This window comes from Symphalangus syndactylus, chromosome 4, assembly GCF_028878055.3.
Source record: "Symphalangus syndactylus isolate Jambi chromosome 4, NHGRI_mSymSyn1-v2.1_pri, whole genome shotgun sequence".
Taxonomy (NCBI): domain Eukaryota; kingdom Metazoa; phylum Chordata; class Mammalia; order Primates; family Hylobatidae; genus Symphalangus; species Symphalangus syndactylus.
This window is the reverse complement of record NC_072426.2, coordinates 27,969,602-27,986,735: the sequence shown is the minus strand read 5'-3', so window position 1 is coordinate 27,986,735 and position 17,134 is coordinate 27,969,602. Positions and strand designations below refer to the sequence as shown.

The following is a 17,134-nucleotide window of genomic DNA, read 5'->3' as shown; positions in this document are numbered from 1 at the left end:
TGGTTCAAATGTAAAGTGCTAAATGGTAGAGCAAGTTAATGCCCTGGTTGTTTGCTGTTGGAGGTAAAAATATATCTGTAGGTCTCAGCCAAGTTCCTGTGGATATTTGTCCACATCCCCAAAATACCACACACACTTGGCAAGAATGGAAGATTACAGCCAAGCAAGGCCCAGATCTTGAATAGCAAGAGTATTTCGAGTAAAGAACAATATACAATGGCAAAGCTGTCATTCTTAGGTATGCCATTTATCTCCATAACGTTCTGTAATGTTGTTCTTTTCTCTTTGTTTCTTCTGCCTTTCCCCATCCTGTATTCCAAACTCTACAAAATTGCAAGAATCACTTTCATTTTGTTATATTTGAGATAGGATAAAAATTACAATGAAATAGTTCAGCTATTCATTGCATTTTCTTCTATGTTTCTATATTTTCCAAATTTTCTCTAAAGTGACAATATATATTAATTATAGAATGAACAAATAAACCTCCTTACAAACAATTTAGATTACTAAGGTACCGACAGCTAGAATTTTGAAATTCTGTCTCGAAAGTCATTCCAAGTTGTTTTCTTTCTGGTGTTTTATAGCTATTATATTGCTATTTGTTTTCCTTACAAGGGAACTTGAATGAAATGCTTAAATTTGCTGTTGGTAGACTTCTTTTGGAGAAAAAAAAAAAAGCTGTATCATTGGAACTGGTGAATACTACTTTAGCATATTGGTGAAAACAGAGACTGGATATGGCAGCTATCTGAGCAACATATTATCCTAAGATATTTAAATACAGCTTACTAAAAGTGATTAGGGCCACTAGATCTCCCTATTGACTTGGATTAATGCCATAATTCAGAAAAAAATTGGCTTTATATATGAATGTTCACATTAAATTGATTGGCAAGATAGAATTTAAGACGAAATTCATTAAGAATTTCAGAATCTTGAAAGACATGCCTTCTAACTCAATGCTATTAAAGCTTTGATTGATAAATTCTTTTTTTAAATTTACCACACTTTAAACACATATTGTCAAACTTGCTTACTTGTTTTAAAGATGAGTTGAATTAAAGTCCTAAAATACCATTTAGCATGCAATAATGTTTACCCTATTGCAGACCTACTAGAGACACATTATAGTAGTCATATTGTAACTCTTGTACACTTAGAGAACGATGACAAGGAATCCCTCGTGCTTTTCCTTTCCAACTTGGACCTGGCAGAATGGCTCCCGCAAAGAAGGGTGGAGAGAAGAAAAAGGGCCGTTCTGCCATCAACGAGGTGGTGACCCGAGAATACATCATCGACATTCACTAGCGCATCCATGGAGTGGGCTTCAAGAAGAGTGCCCCTCGGGCAGTCAAAGCGATTCAGAAATTTGCCATGAAGGAAATGGGAACTCCAGATGTGGGCATTGATACCAGGCTCAACACAGCTGTCTGGGCCAAAGGAATAAGGAAAATCCCAAACCGAATCCGTGTTTGGTTGTCCAGAAAATGTAATGAGGATGAAGATTCACCAAATAAGCTCTATAATTTGGTTACCTATGTACCTGTTAACCACTTTCAAAAATCTACAGATAGTGTGGATGAGAACTAATCACTGATCGTCAAATACCTCAAATAAAGTTATAAAATTGCAAAAAAAAAAAAAAAAAAAGATGACAAGAAGGAATACGTAAAGCGTTTTTAAAGAATTCTTTAAATTTGACGACAGTGGTCTAAAGACTCAAAGTGAAATTTACCAGGTTAAAGTCTTGGATCATTTTCCCATAAAAAATCCCTACCACTTCTTTTGATGAGAGTTGAATTGCGAGTCACAGAAACCTGTGCATCTCTGTCACTTTTTCGTATTCTGCTTCCTGCCAAGCAGAATCATAGCTTGTTTCTCATATACTGCAACCCTCTCCCTCAAGATGTGACTCAAGGGAAAAAAGCATTCACCTTATAAGGCAGCATCTATTAAGCACATTGTGCTGTGCTAGACTCTAGGCTAGGTGCTTTCAGGCCCTGTCTTACTAAGTCCTTATGGTAAAAGACCATCCATCTTTACAGATAATCCAAAGAACCTTCAGGAGGATTATTTGCTAGATATATGTAAATACAAAAGTATTAAACCATAGAGTTGCAGAGAAAATCTTCTAACTCCTGTAGCTGCAGCCATAGTGTGTCTAATCTATCATCATCAATATTCTGGCCCCAAGAGATATCAAACAGAGTTATTATCACCTTACCTAGGCTAGAGAGAAAAGTCTGATCAAAAGCCTTCAAATTGAAAATCTTTCTTGATTCCTTAATTGGCCTTTTGCCCTTCAAGTAGGAGAGGAAGCGCTTATGAGTCTCATTCACAAAAGAAAAAAACCACTTACTTTGAAATTTACTGGCAAGCCTTCAATATGTATGCTGATGTCCTAGAGGCTTTGTTGGTAACTTGAAACACTGGGTAACAAAAGTACTACTTCCCTTCTTCTCTTTATTTTTCCTTTCCCATCTTCCTTTATTTATTTCCCTCTCTTTTTCTTCTCCACTCCACCTCTGTACAAGTGTGTGCATGTGTGTGCCTGTGGATATCCATTTGAGTTTATGGAATTGACTATACAGGTATTTTAGTCTAATGCAAGCGTGAAATCAGAGGGGAAAATTGTAAAGAAGGAAACATGTATGCCTGGTGCCATCACCTCATCTCATTGTACCTCATATTACCTACCCTGTCTTCCCAGTGCTGCACCTGCCTGATGAGCAATGCCTTTGTCATGCTTCCTTGGCTGACCTTGCTTCCAACCTATTGTTCATTTGACAATTTGTTACTTAATTCACACTGTGTGCCAGTCTTGTGCTGGATGGACATTTTTCAGAAACTATTCTATGCTACGCATTCTTGGTTCTCTAGGTATGTTCAACCACACACTCTCATCAAGCTTTTTGGAGAAGGGGAGAGTTTGGTAGTCAAATAAGTTTGGAATTAAATCTAGGAGCTGAATCGAATCTGATTTCTCGTTCAACACAAAACAGAAACAGCTTTGATAGACATTCTTGTCACAATTTGGGAAATTTCAATATAAACTGGGTATTATATCATATTAGGAATTACTGTTATGCTTTTATGTTATTGTAATATAGTTATATAGAAAAATGGCCTTATTCTTAGGAGATATATGCCATGTTCAAGGGTGAAGTATTTCATGTGTCATGATGCCTGAAACTTATTTTCAAATGGTTTCAATAATCATAAATTTATCTGTAATATTAAAACTAATATACTTATATAAAAATATACAGTTCTGCAAAAAATGCTTATATTTATATATTATATATACATTTGTTACATACTATATGTTCATATAGTAAAAGTATATGTTTATTATCATTTACTACTATAAAACGAGTATATATGTTTATCATTTATAAATCAATATGTATATTATATTGTTATATATGAATATATTTATACACAATGTGTATGCTTATATGTTATATATAATAAACATGAATATATAAATAGCATATAATGTAGTAATTTTTACTGAATTTATATATTGTATATATAAATATATTAATAAATACATAATATAAACACAAACCATTGCTGTGAAGATTAAGTAAATATATTTTTATTTTCTGAAATATGTTTACCTATTTTGACTAACCTTGGGCACATAGCATTTTGGAGTACTGGGAAATTAATTTGGATAGCATGAGGAAGAGAATGAAGTTAATTAATGAGAAATTCTGTTCACGGGTAATTAAGAGTTGACTTTAAAGGACAGAAAATGTCCTTATGCACTAGACTTTCTGAAGCAGGAAAGACCAATTTGTGAGGGAGGAAGAGGGGGATGCTGCTCCTAGACCAATTTGGGGACTTCTAGACCTCTGCAGGAAGTACCTCACTCCTCACCGCACCCCTTAAACTACTGCTTACAGGGATTGCACTGCTAATTGCAGAGTGGTAAGGGTTGGGATACATGATGAAAAGGTTTGTTTTTGGAAAGAAACTTCCCTATTTCACTTAGATTATTGTGAAAGATGTTTCTGATGCAGGCAAATGAGCCAGGCAAAGACTCTGCATATCTGGTATAAAAAGCAAAATTCAAATATTAATGCTGATTACCCTAAAGAAATAAACACCCGTAACAGTGACTCTGTAATGTGACTATGATAAGTAGGGTGTTACTGTTTTATTTCCTCTTCTTTGTCCTTGTGAGAAAGAGATGAAGATCATATCTCCTCTTGGAAAAGTAATGGCCCAGAGGTAGTTCCTTTTTGGTCTTAGATACATTACATGACTTTAGTTAACTACCTTTGTTTCTCCATTTAAGAGATGGAGATAACAATAAAAATTTAGATTAAAGCATCCTTATGAATTATAAATTACGTATAAAAGTAATTATGAATTATAAACTACTTTGTAAAGCAAGCTGCTATATAAATGCTCAATAATATAGTCCTTTGCAGCACATGGCAGCCCCTAACAGGAGCTTATTAAGAAGTTTCAACTAAAGAGCTTCTGCACAGCAAAAGAAACTACCATCAGAGTGAACAGGCAACCTACAGAATGGGAGAAAATTTTTGCAACCTACTCATCTGACAAAGGGCTAATATCCAGAATCTACAATGAACTCCAACAAATTTACAAGAAGAAGTTTCTGTTTAACTTGGATTAATTCTTTCAAATTTTTTTTCCTCTAAAATGAACCCAGTACTATGACTGGGAAAACACTCATATAATATTTTTATAATGCAAGAAACATCAGATCCAATGATTGTATCCTATTCTTTCTTTTGATATCGCTTTTTCTAAAACAGAACTGAAATTAACTTCAAAAGGTGTCCTGCAGTCTGAGGAGAAGCAAGGTGATTGGAGGCCTGAGCACGGGATCTCCTTGTAATCACTTAGAACCAGAGAAAGAGTGTTAATTTAATGAGCTGGAAAAGCAGTACCTTACTGAGATGGCACAGAGAAAGGTGCCCAGACATTAATAGAAACATGGATATAAATTCTCCATTCACATAGTAGGTATCAGGAATTATATTAAGCACCCTTTGTAAGTTATATGTTTTAACCCTTACATCTGTCTTTTGAGGAAGACACTATATTTCCCAAATTATAGATGAGAAAACTGAGACTCTAAGTAGTTGAGCAATTTAGTCAAGTTCACATGGTTGGTACATGACAGAGCTAGGATTTGATTACAGGTATTTCTCTGCACAGAATTTCTGTGGATGAGAACATGAATTAAAAGCTAAGCCACATAAATTAAAAACTAAACCACAGAATGTAAAAACTAAAGACTGCGTATGGGCATTTTCCATAACAAAATACTTTACATTCTTATTATCCCAGAAAGTCTCTTGTGAGATCACAATAACTATTTCTTGTTGAATATGATATTATGACAAAGCATTTTGCCAACTTAGCTTAGCAGAAAACCCATTATGTTACTTATCTAAATAAGTTGCATTTCTTTCTTCAAAGTAAAGACTTCATATGACTATTAAACATCAATTAAGCTTTATACTGACCATATACTATAATATTTTGCATTATACAATAATGGGCATTTTATGAAAAAGAGCTAAGAGAGGGTACAGTATTTGCTCTCTAGAGATGTCCACAATCTGAAAGATGTGTCAGACAAGGTTTAAAATGTTGAGCTCTGTGTCTAAGAGACAATGTCAGTTAACTACCTGAGAAAACATATATTACCCAGGATGTAACTAAAACACCATTCAAAAAATGTCCCCATTTGCTTGCAGACATTGAATTAATGCATATGAGAGAAAAGATCTAATTTCTTTATTTCCATTTTCTTGCCTCCATTCAAATGATACCTCACCAAACTGGAAAAGAGAGGACAGAAATAAAATCTGAGTTATAACAAAGAAAGCATCAAGCCTCATAAAGTAAGTTTAATTTAGTGAACCTAGAAGAATGACACCCAATACCGGGAGCTTTTAGAAACACGATAAATTTGGAGAAGTGCAGAAGACTGATGATGGGCAGTTGTCACTTTTTTTTTAACGGTGTGCATTCCTAACACTGCAAACTAATAAATTTACTCAATTCCCAGGAACAATTCTAAAACAGTGAATTAAATTGATACTTTCACTAAAACTACATCATGCAAGACATTGCTTTATTCTTCTTCATTATTTGTTATGATCACATATAATATATGATCACAGTAAATTATAAATTATGTTATAATTTACTAAATCAGTAAATTAAGGAAATGTGAGTATAGTGAATTTTGATTTCAACAATACAATGAACAAAGCCTAACACTGTTTCTTTGGAATGGAGAAGATATATCATGACAGAAGAACCAGGATATATGTTCTCATGACCCCATGTTCATAATCTCTGGACAGAAGCACAGGTTTGAGAGTGACAGGGGAGTTGGTATGCCCTGCAGGGGAACCAGTCCTGCCCCTACCTCAGACACTTACAAAAGCCATCCTTTTCTGCCATTTGCAGAAAAAATAGATTAAGTGTAGAGATTTAAAATGGCCATGATATGAAGGGTGTTCTGGAATTATGCAAAGCCTATTGTACACAACTATAAGCATTAGCTATTGTGTGATGCTTCAATCTGAAAATTTTGTAGACTGAATGCCAGATAATGTGTATTTATCTCACTCTTTCAATCTATTTACTGAATAAGAACATTCATTTGGGCCAGGTGTGGTGGCTCACCCCTGTAATTCCAGCACTTTGGGAGGCTGAGGCAGGCGGATCACCTGAGGTCAGAAGTTCGAGACCAGCCTGGCCAACATGGCAAAACCCCATCTCTATCAAAAAGACAAAAATTAGCTGGGCGTGGTGGCGGGCCCCTGTAATCCTAGCTACTCTGGAGCCTGAGGCAGAAGAATCGCTTGAACCCAGGAGGTGGATGTTGCAGTGAGCCGAGATGAGGTCATTACGACAGAGCAAGACTCTGTCTCAAAAAAAAAAAAAAAAAAAATTTCTTTGTTTCTTTATCTAGCTTAGTAGATGCCAAACTTTATTCTTTCCTACCCTTTTTAAAGTGTATATAGTTATAATAAGAATGAATCACTGTACTAATATATTATTCACCACATAAAAAACTGAAAGTGAAATTTTTAATAACACACCCACACACAAAAACCCATAAACAGAAGTTCTAGTATTTTCTTCCTCCAATATCTTACTTCGAAGGTTATGGATTTAGATCTCCTAGGCTACAAATGACAGAATGAAGCTGGTTCTCGTTTCTTGTCAGAAACAGGCATATTTTTTACTAAGACCTTGTCTGAATGTGTGTGTATATGAGCATGTGTATGCTTCTGTAGTCACCCAGGTGAGAGTGTGTAGGGGAGATTCGCATGCAGAAGCTATTAAAGAGATAATAGATTTTTTAGAATATTTTATTTGTCCATCTCCAGGTGCCTTTTCAATGTGAAGTCATATTGGTAAACTTACAAGGCTGAATGTTTCAGTTATTCATGCCTAGTTTTTCAGGGATGGCCTGGCCTCTGAAAAGCATGCTATTTCCACTAGATAAAATCAACAACCTAAGTTAAGCACTGAGTTAATTGCATCATTTGTCTCAGAGATGATTTCCTACTCTGAGGAGCCCACAAAAACCAGGATCTGCTTTTTTTTTTTTTTGAGATGGAGTCTTGCTCTTTTGCCCAGGCCGGACTGCAGTGGCGCTATCTCGGCTCACTGCAAGCTCCGCCTCCCAGGATCAAGTGATTCTCCTACCTCAGCCTCCCGAGTAGCTGGGACTACAGGCGCCTGCCACAGCGCCCTGCTAATTTTTTGTATTTTTAGTAGAGACGGGGTTTCACCATGTTAGCCAGGATGGTCTCGATCTCCTGACCTCTTGATCCGCCCACCTCGGCCTCCCAAAGTGCTGGGACTACAGGCGTGAGCCACCGCGCCCGGCCAGGATCTGCCATTTCTGAGCCATTTCTTTGCTTCTGTGCTGCATAAGGATGGCCTCAAAAGTATTCTGCAGATAGTGACGGCTCTGTTTCCTTAACATCCTGTTCTATCTCGGTTACTCTGAATGTGGGAAAAAGAGCCCTATGATTCATTTCACTCTCTCAAATGCAGTACAACATGCAAGCCATACTTATTATCAGTCTGTATATCACTGGGTACACAGGAGGATGAACAGTTTTATATTTAATCTGGGCCTTGTTTTGAATAATTTCATGGTTGACATGTGTACTATGGAGTCACAGTTGAGGATTGAATTCTTTCTCTGTCATTTTACAAGCTGTGTGACCTTGGGCATTGAAGTTATTTAAATTTTCAAAGCTTCACTTTCCCTTTTCTATAAAATGAGGAATGTTAATATTGCACAACCAACACCGCAGGGTTATTACAATTACTAAACACGATAATTAATAAAATGCAGCTTCTGTAATGACCAGCACCGTAGTTAATCTCAATAAATATTAGCTATTGCTATTAGCATAATTATACGAGCATAATCTTATCCAAAAACCTCGAGGCCAAATGTTTTCCCGAATTCAGTGTTTTTCGGATTTAAGAAAGGCAATACTGTATAGTGAATTCAGGGCATATTACATAACACTCCCCGCAGCATCTGCAGCAGATCAGGTTTTGGTATTACATCAACGTTGAGTTTTATGAATTTTGGAATTGTAAAGAAGAGGCTGCAGATCTGTATTGCTGTCCATTTAAATTCTTACTCAAAATAGAAGCATGGTAGCAAAAATCCACTTTCTTCTCTTTTGAATTTGCTCGTAACACCATTAAACTCGTTTTAAAACATTCTGCTACCTTTGTTTCCAGCAGCATTTCCATTGCTTGCCTGAGAAGAATCACCTGGTTTGCTTACTAAAAACACTGTTTTCAAGGTCTGTCTTAAGATTTGTAATTCAGTAGATGTGAAAGTGAGGTTCCAGATTTTGATTTTTTTTTTTTTTTGGTTTACCTGCACCTTTTTTTTTATTATTATACTTTAAGTTTTAGGGTATATGTGCACAATGTGCAGGTTTGTTACATATGTACCCATGTGCCATGTTGGTGTGCTGCACCCATTAACTCGTCATTTAGCATTAGGTATATCTCCTAATGCTATCCCTCCCCCCTTCACCCCACCCCACAGCAGTCTCCGGTGTGTGATGTTCCCCTTCCTGTGTGCATGTGTTCTCATTGTTCAATTCTCACCTATGAGTGAGAGCATGCAGTATTTGGTTTTTTGTCCTTGTGATAGTTTGCTGAGAATGATGGTTTCCAGCTTCATCCATGTCCCTACAAAGGACAGGAACTCATCATTTTTTATGGCTGCATAATATTCCATGGTGTATATGTGCCACGTTTTCTTAATCCAGTCTATCATTGTTGGACATTTGGGTTGGTTCCAAGTCTTTGCTATTGTGAATAGTGCCGCAATAAACATACGTGTGCATGTGTCTTTATAGCAGCATGATTTATAATCCTTTGGGTATATACCCAGTAATGGGATGGCTGGGTCAAATGGTATTTCTAGTTCTAGATCCCTGAGGAATCGCCGCACTGACTTCCACAATGGTTGAACTAGTTCACAGTCCCACCAACAGTGCAAAAGTGTTCCTATTTCTCCACATCCTCTCCAGAACCTGTTGTTTCCTGACTTTTCAATGATTGCCATTCTAACTGGTGTGAGATGGTAGCTCACTGTGGTTTTGATTTGCATTTCTCTGATGGCCAGTGATGATGAGCATTTTTGCATGTGTTTTTTGGCTGCATAAATGTCCTTTTGAGAAGTGTCTGTTCATGTCCTTCGCCCACTTTTTGATGGGGTTGTTTGTTTTTTTCTTGTAAATTAGTTTGAGTTCATTGTAGATTCTGGATATTAGACCTTTGTCAGATGAATAGGTTGCAAAAATTTTCTCCCATTCTGTAGGTTGCCTGTTCACTCTGATGGTGGTTTCTTTTGCTGTGCAGAACCTCTTTAGTTTAATTAGATCCCATTTGTCAATTTTGGCTTTTGTTGCCATTGCTTTTGGTGTTTTAGACATGAAGTCCTTGCGCATGCCTATGTCCTGAATGGTATTGCCTAGGTTTTCTTCTAGAGTTTTTACGGTTTTAGGTCTAACATGTAAGTCTTTAAACCATCTTAAATTAATTTTTGTATATGGTGTAAGGAAGGGATACAGTTTCAGCTTTCTGCATATGGCTGGCCAGTTTTCCCAGCACCATTTATTAATAGGGAATCCTTTCCCCATTTCTTCTTTTTGTCAGGTTTGTCAAAGATCAGATAGTTGTAGATATGCGGCATTATTTCTGAAGGCTCTGTTCTGTTCCATTGGTCTATATCTCTGTTTTGGTACCAGTACCATACTGTTTTGGTTACTGTAGCCTTGTAGTATAGTTTGAAGTCAGGTAGCATGATGCCTCCAGCTTTGTTCTTTTGGCTTAGGATTGACTTGACAATGCAGGCTCTTTTTTGGTTCCATATGAACTTTCAAGTAGGTTTTTCCAATTCTCTGAAGAAAGTTATTGGTAGCTTGATGGGGATGGCATTGAAGCTATAAATTACCTTGGGCTGTATGGCCATTTTCATGATATTGATTCTTCCCACCCATGAGCATGGAATGTTCTTCCATTTCTTTGTATCCTCTTTTATTTCATTGAGCAGTGGTTTGTAGTTCTCCTTGAAGAGTTCCTTCACATCCCTTGTAAGCTGGATTCCTAAGTATTTTATTCTCTTTGAAGCAATTGTGAATGGGAGTTCACTCATGATTTGGCTCTTTGTTTGTCTGTTATTGGTGTATAAGAATGCTTGTGATTTTTGCACATTGATTTTTTATCCTGAGACTTTGCTGAAGTCGCTTATCAGCTTAAGGAGATTTGGGGCTGAGACAATGGGTTTTTCTAGATATACAATCATGTCATCTGCAAACAGGGACAATTTGACTTCCTCTTTTCCTAATTGAATGCCCTTTATTCCCTTCTCCTGCCTGATTGCCCTAGCCAGAACTTCCAACACTATGTTGAATAGGAGTGGTGAGAGAGGGCATCCCTGTCTTGTGCCTGTTTTCAAAGGGAATGCTTCCAGTTTTTGCCCATTCAGTATGATATTGGCTGTGGGTTTGTCATAGATAGCTCTTATTATTTTGAGATATGTCCCATCAATACCTAATTTATTGAGAGTTTTTAGCATGAAGGTTGTTGAATTTTGTCAAAGGCCTTTTCTGCATCTGTTGAGATAATCATGTGGTTTTTGTCTTTGGTTCTGTTTATATGCTGGATTACATTTATTGATTTGCGTATGTTGAACCAGCCTTGCATCCCAGGGATGAAGTCCACTTGATCATGGTGGATAAGCTTTTTGATGTGTTGCTGGATTCAGTTTGCCAGTATTTTATTGAGGATTTTTGCATCAATGTTCATCAAGGATATTGGTCTAAAATTTTCTTTTTTTGTTGTGTCTCTGCCAGGCTTTGGTATCAGGATGATGCTGGCCTCATAAAATGAGTTAGGGAAGATTCCCTCTTTTTCTGTTGATTGGAATAGTTTCAGAAGGAATGGTACCAGTTCCTCCTTGTACCTCTGGTAGAATTCAGCTGCGAATCCATCTGGTCCTGGACTTTTTTTTGTTGGTAAGCTATTAATTATTGCCTCAATTTCAGAGCCTGTTATTGGCCTATTCAGAGATTCAACTTCTTCCTGGTTTAGTCTTGGGAGAGTGTATGTGTCGAGGAATTTATCCATTTCTTCTAGATTTTCTAGTTTATTTGTGTAGAGGTGTTTATAGTATTCTCTGATGGTAGTTTGTATTTCTGTGGGATCAGTGATGATATCCCCTTTGTCATTTTTTATTTCATCTATTTGATTCTTCTCTCTTTTCTTCTTTATTAGTCTTGCTAGTGCTCTATCAATTTTGTTGATCTTTTCAAAAAAACAGCTCCTGGATTCATTGATTTTTTGAAGGGTTTTTTGTGTCTCTATTTCCTTCAGTTCTGTTCTGATCTTAGTTATTTCTTGTCTTCTGCTAGCTTTTGAATGTGTTTGCTCTTGCTTCTCTAGTTCTTTGAAGTGTGATGTTAGGGTGTCAATTTTAGATCTTTCCTGCTTTCTCTTGTGGGCATTTAGTGCTATAAATTTCCCTCTACACACTGCTTTGAATGTGTCCCAGAGATTCTGGTATGTTCTGTCTTTGTTCTCATTGGTTTCAAAGAACATCTTTATTTCTGCCTTCATTTTGTTATGTACCCAGTAGTCATTCAGGAGCAGGTTGTTCAGTTTCCATGTAGTTGAGCGGTTTTGAGTGAGTTTCTTAATCCTGTGTTCTAGTTTGATTGCACTGTGGTCTGAGAGACAGTTTGTTATAATTTCTGTTCTTTTACATTTGCTGAGGAGTGCTTTACTTACCACTATGTGGTCAATTTTGGAATAGGTGTGGTATGGTGCTGAATAGAATGTATATTCTGTTGATTTGAGGTGGAGAGTTCTGTAGCTGTCTATTAGGTCTGCTTGGTGCAGAGCTGAGTTCAGTTCCTGGATATCCTTTTTAACTTTCTGTCTCGTTGATCTATCTAATGTTGACAGTGGGGTGTTAAAGTCTCCCATTATTATTGTGTGGGAGTCTAAGTCTCTTTGTAGGTCACTAAGGACTTGCTTTATGAATCTAGATGCTCCTGTATTGGGTGCATATATATTTAGGATAGTTAGTTCTTCTTGTTGAATTGATCCCTTTACCATTATGTAATGGCCTTCTTTGTCTCTTTTGATCTTTGTTCGTTTAAAGTCTGTTTTATCAGAGACTAGGATTGCAACCCCTGCCTTTTTTTGTTTTCCATTTGCTTGTTAGATCTTCCTGCATCCCTTTATTTTGAGCCTATGTGTGTCTCTGCATGTGAGATGGGTTTCCTGAATACAGCACACTGATGGGTCTTGACTCTTTATCTAATTTGCCAGTCTGTGCCTTTTAATTGGAGCATTTAGCCCATTTACATTTAAGGTTAGTATTGTTATGTGTGAATTTGATCCTGTCATTATGATGTTAGCTGGTTATTTTGCTCATTAGTTGATGCAGTTTCTTCCTAGTCTTGATGGTCTTTACAATTTGGCATGTTTTTGCAGTGGCTGCTACCGGTTGTTCCTTTCCATGTTTAGTGCTTCCTTCAGGAGCTCTTTCAGGGCAGGCCTGGTGGTGACAAAATCTCTCAGCATTTGCTTGTCTGTAAAGGATTTTATTTCTCCTTCACTTATGAAGCTTAGTTTGGCTGGATATGAAATTCTGGGTTGAAAATTCTTTTCTTTAAGAATGTTGAATATTGGCCCCCACACTCTTCTGGCTTGTAGAGTTTCTGCCAAGAGATCAGCTGTTAGTCTGATGGGCTTCCCTCTGTGGGTAACCCGACCTTTCTCTCCGGCTGCCCTTAACATTTTTTCCTTCATTTCAACTTTGGTGAATCTGATAATTATGTGTCTTGGAGTTGCTCTTCTCGAGGAGTATCTTTGTGGTGTTCTCTGTATTTCCTGAATTTGAATGTCGGCCTGCCTTGCTAGATTGGAGAAGTTCTCCTGGATAATATCCTGCAGAGTGTTTTCCAACTTGGTTCCATTCTCCTTGTCACTTTCAGGTACACCAATTAGACGTAGATTTGGTCTTTTAACATAGTTCCATATTTCTTCGAGGCTTTGTTCATTTCTTTTTATACTTTTTTCTCTAACTTCTCTTCACACGTCATTTCATTCATTTCGTCTTCCATCGCTGATACCCTTTCTTTCAGTTGATCGCATCGGTTACTGAGGCTTGTGCATTCGTCACGTAGTTCTCGTGTGGTGGTTTTCAGCTCCATCAGGCCCTTTAAGGACTTCTCTGCATTGATTATTCTAGTTATCCATTCGTCTAATTTTTTTTTCAAAGTTTTTAACTTATTTGCCATTGGTTCGAACTTCCTCCTTTAGCTCAGAGTAGTTTGATCTTCTGAAGCCTTCCTCTCTCAACTCGTCAAAGTCATTCTCCATTCAGCTTTGTTCTGTTGCTGGTGAGGAGCTGCGTTCCTTTGGAGGAGGAGAGGCTCTCTGATTTTTAGAGTTTCTGGTTTTTCTGCTCTGTTTTTTCCCCATGTTTGTGGTTTTATCTACCTTTGGTCTTTGATGATGGTATCGTACAGATGGGTTTTTGGTGTGGATGTCCTTTCTGTTTGTTAGTTTTCCTTCTAACTGCCAGGACCCTCAGCTGCAGGTCTGTTGGAGTTTACTGGAGGTCCACTCCAGACCCTGTTTGCCTGGGTATCAGCAGCGGTGGCTGCAGAACAGCGGATATTGGTGAACCCAAGATTTTGATTTTTAAGGCTGGGTGTGGCGGCTCACACCTATAATCCCAGCACTTTGGGAGACTGAGATGAGTGGATCACCTGAGGCCAGGAGTTCAAGACAAGCCTGGCCTACATGGCAAAATACCATTTCTATTAAAAATACAAAGAATTAGCCGGGTGTGGGGGCAGGCACCTGTAATCCCAGCTACTCGGGAGGGTAGGAGAATCACTTGAATCCGGGAGGCAGAGGCTGCAGTGAACTGAGATCACGGCATTGCATTCCAGCCTGGGCTACAAGAGTGAAACTCCATCTCAAAAATAAAAAATAAAAATAAAAATAATGATTTTTAAATTGATGCTCCTAGAGAATCATTACCATCTGTTACATTTGGAAAACATACCTTACCACACATCATGTTGGTGGCCCACCTGACAGCCCCTTTTACACAGATTCTGGAGACTCAAGATGTGTAGCTCCAGCTGGATTCCATCACAGGTACTAGACATTCCTTCTTTCTCTGCTCCACTTTGGTACCACAGTATCTGGCCAGCAGGAGTGATTGCTCCCTTTTTTTTTTTTTTTTTTAAATCTGAAGTCTGTTTTGCCTGAGATTCTAGTTTGCTCCTCCAGGCTTAGGCTTTATTCCCTTCCTTACCCTGTTGTCACCGACAGGTTCTCTGTAGATCCTCTGTCCTTCTTTCTCCACTGGCCAGTCTCATGTCATCCTTCTCATGGAGAAACTTAAGAAATGTGAAGTCTCTCCAAGTCTATCACAATGGTTTCAAAGCTGATAGGGAAATTTACTGTAGCTTTTGTCAAGGCTCTGAGGTTGAACTTGCCTGGTGAGTTTGCAGAGAAAAGGGAATGCTTATACACTGTTGGTAAGAGTGTAAATTATTTCAACCATTGTGGAAAGCAGTATGGCGATTCCTCAAAGAGCTAGAAACAGAATTACCATTTGACCCAGCAATACCATTACTGGGTATATATCCAAAGCAATATAAATCATTCTACCACAAAGACACATGCACACAAATGTTCATTGCAGCACCATTCACAATAGCAAAGAAATCAAATCAACCTAAATGCCCATCAGTGACAGATTGGTTAAAGAAAATGTGGTACATATACACCACAAAATACTATGCAGTCATCAGGAAGAATGAGATCATGTCTTTTGCAGGAACATAAAACCAAATACCACATGTTCTCACTTATAAGTGGAAACTAAATGATGAGAACTTATGGACACAAAGAGGGGAAGAGACACTGGGGTCTACTTGAGGGTAGAGGTTGGGAGGAGGGAGAGGATGAGAAAAAATAACTACTAGGTACTAGTCTTAGTATCTGGGTGATGAAATAATCTGTACAGCAACCCTCCATGACACAAGTTTACCTATGTAACAAACCTGTACATATATCCCTGAACCTAAATTAAAGTTAAAAGAGAAAGAACTTTCTCTCCTCCTGCCATTTCTCTGCTTCTCTAGCTAGCCCTCTATTATCAGTATGAACCCATGAATTACCATTATTTTCCAATGAATTATAAGTCCTTATTGTCCTTAATTATATTTGTTTATTTTTAATGACAAATATTTGTTTTTAATTCTTCAGCTTTAAATACATAATGAAAATCACATCTTACATTCGTTGGTCATTCCACACTTTTAAATGTAATTATCCATAGCATTTCCATGTAATTATCTAATGTTATCCTCTACAAAAGATGTAAAATTCAATGGGATTAGTGTTTGGATTCAAGGAAGTGTCTCAGTACAATTTTGAGACTCTAAATTAGTAACAAATTTCTTAAGATTCAACATTGATTGCTTTTTGAGAAATCACAAGAAAGAGAGGCAAGGAAATACCTTTACAGGCCACAACAGCAGAAGAACATTCAGCAACCTCTTTCCAAATATATTTATAGTTGCTATATTAGTTTTTATGGAGTTTTGCATTGTTGAAAATAAAAATAAATGTTTACATGTGTACTGAGTTAACACATTGCATTTGTATTGTTACAGATTCTTATTTGCTTTAAAAATAAATAAGATTTTGGTATATAAAAATGAATGCAGATGATTTCTTTATTTCTTCATGAGAATCAACAAAGTAGTTCTGAGGAATAATGCAAGCCATGCTCTTTACCTTAAATGTTTTGTATATTTCACCATTCAACTCTGGACCATCTTCAATTTGAAAAAAAAAATTTTGCCGGGCGCAGTGGCTCATGCCTGCAATCCCAGCACTTCGGGAGGCCGAGGCAGGCAGATCACGATGTCAGGAGATCGAGACCATCCTGGCTAACACGGTGAGACCCCTTCTCTACTAAAAATACAAAAAAACATTTAGCTGGGTATGGTGGCAGTCACCTGTAGTCCCAGCTACCAGGGAGGCTGAGGCAGGAGAATGGCATGAACCTGGGAGGCAGAGCTTGCAGTGAGCCAAGATCGCGCCACTGCACTCCAGCCTGGGAGACAGAGCGAGACTCCGTCTCAAAAAAAAAAAAAAAAATTGTATTATTGGGGGAAATATCAAATACATTTTATTCAGGTATATAGCATTTTAATGGAGTTCTCAAAATTTGATCATATTAGACTTAAATGTTACCAATACCAAAATATTAATTCAAGACATTAAATAAATGATATGCATGTAACTGAAAGTGGATCATTATAACAAATTTTAAATAAAACCCACAAATTATAAGATTGTGAAAGTTATATAATAAATGTATATATGTCAAAAATCATAAAAGCGTGGACATAAATAAAAAAAGTAGAGAATAACTGGTCCATACCTGTATGTCTGCAATTCAGGTAAAATTTCTATGATGGCCAAACCCAAGAAGAACATGCCTCTCTCAGTCAGATTTAATGCAACTGGTGTG

General features: G+C 37.4%; 1 pseudogene; it reads left to right on the top strand.

The window, feature by feature from the left end:
* Nucleotides 1-1,187: 1,187 nt before the first annotated feature.
* On the top strand, nt 1,188-1,593 carry LOC129480501 (large ribosomal subunit protein eL31-like; annotated as a pseudogene).
* Nucleotides 1,594-17,134: the final 15,541 nt, after the last annotated feature.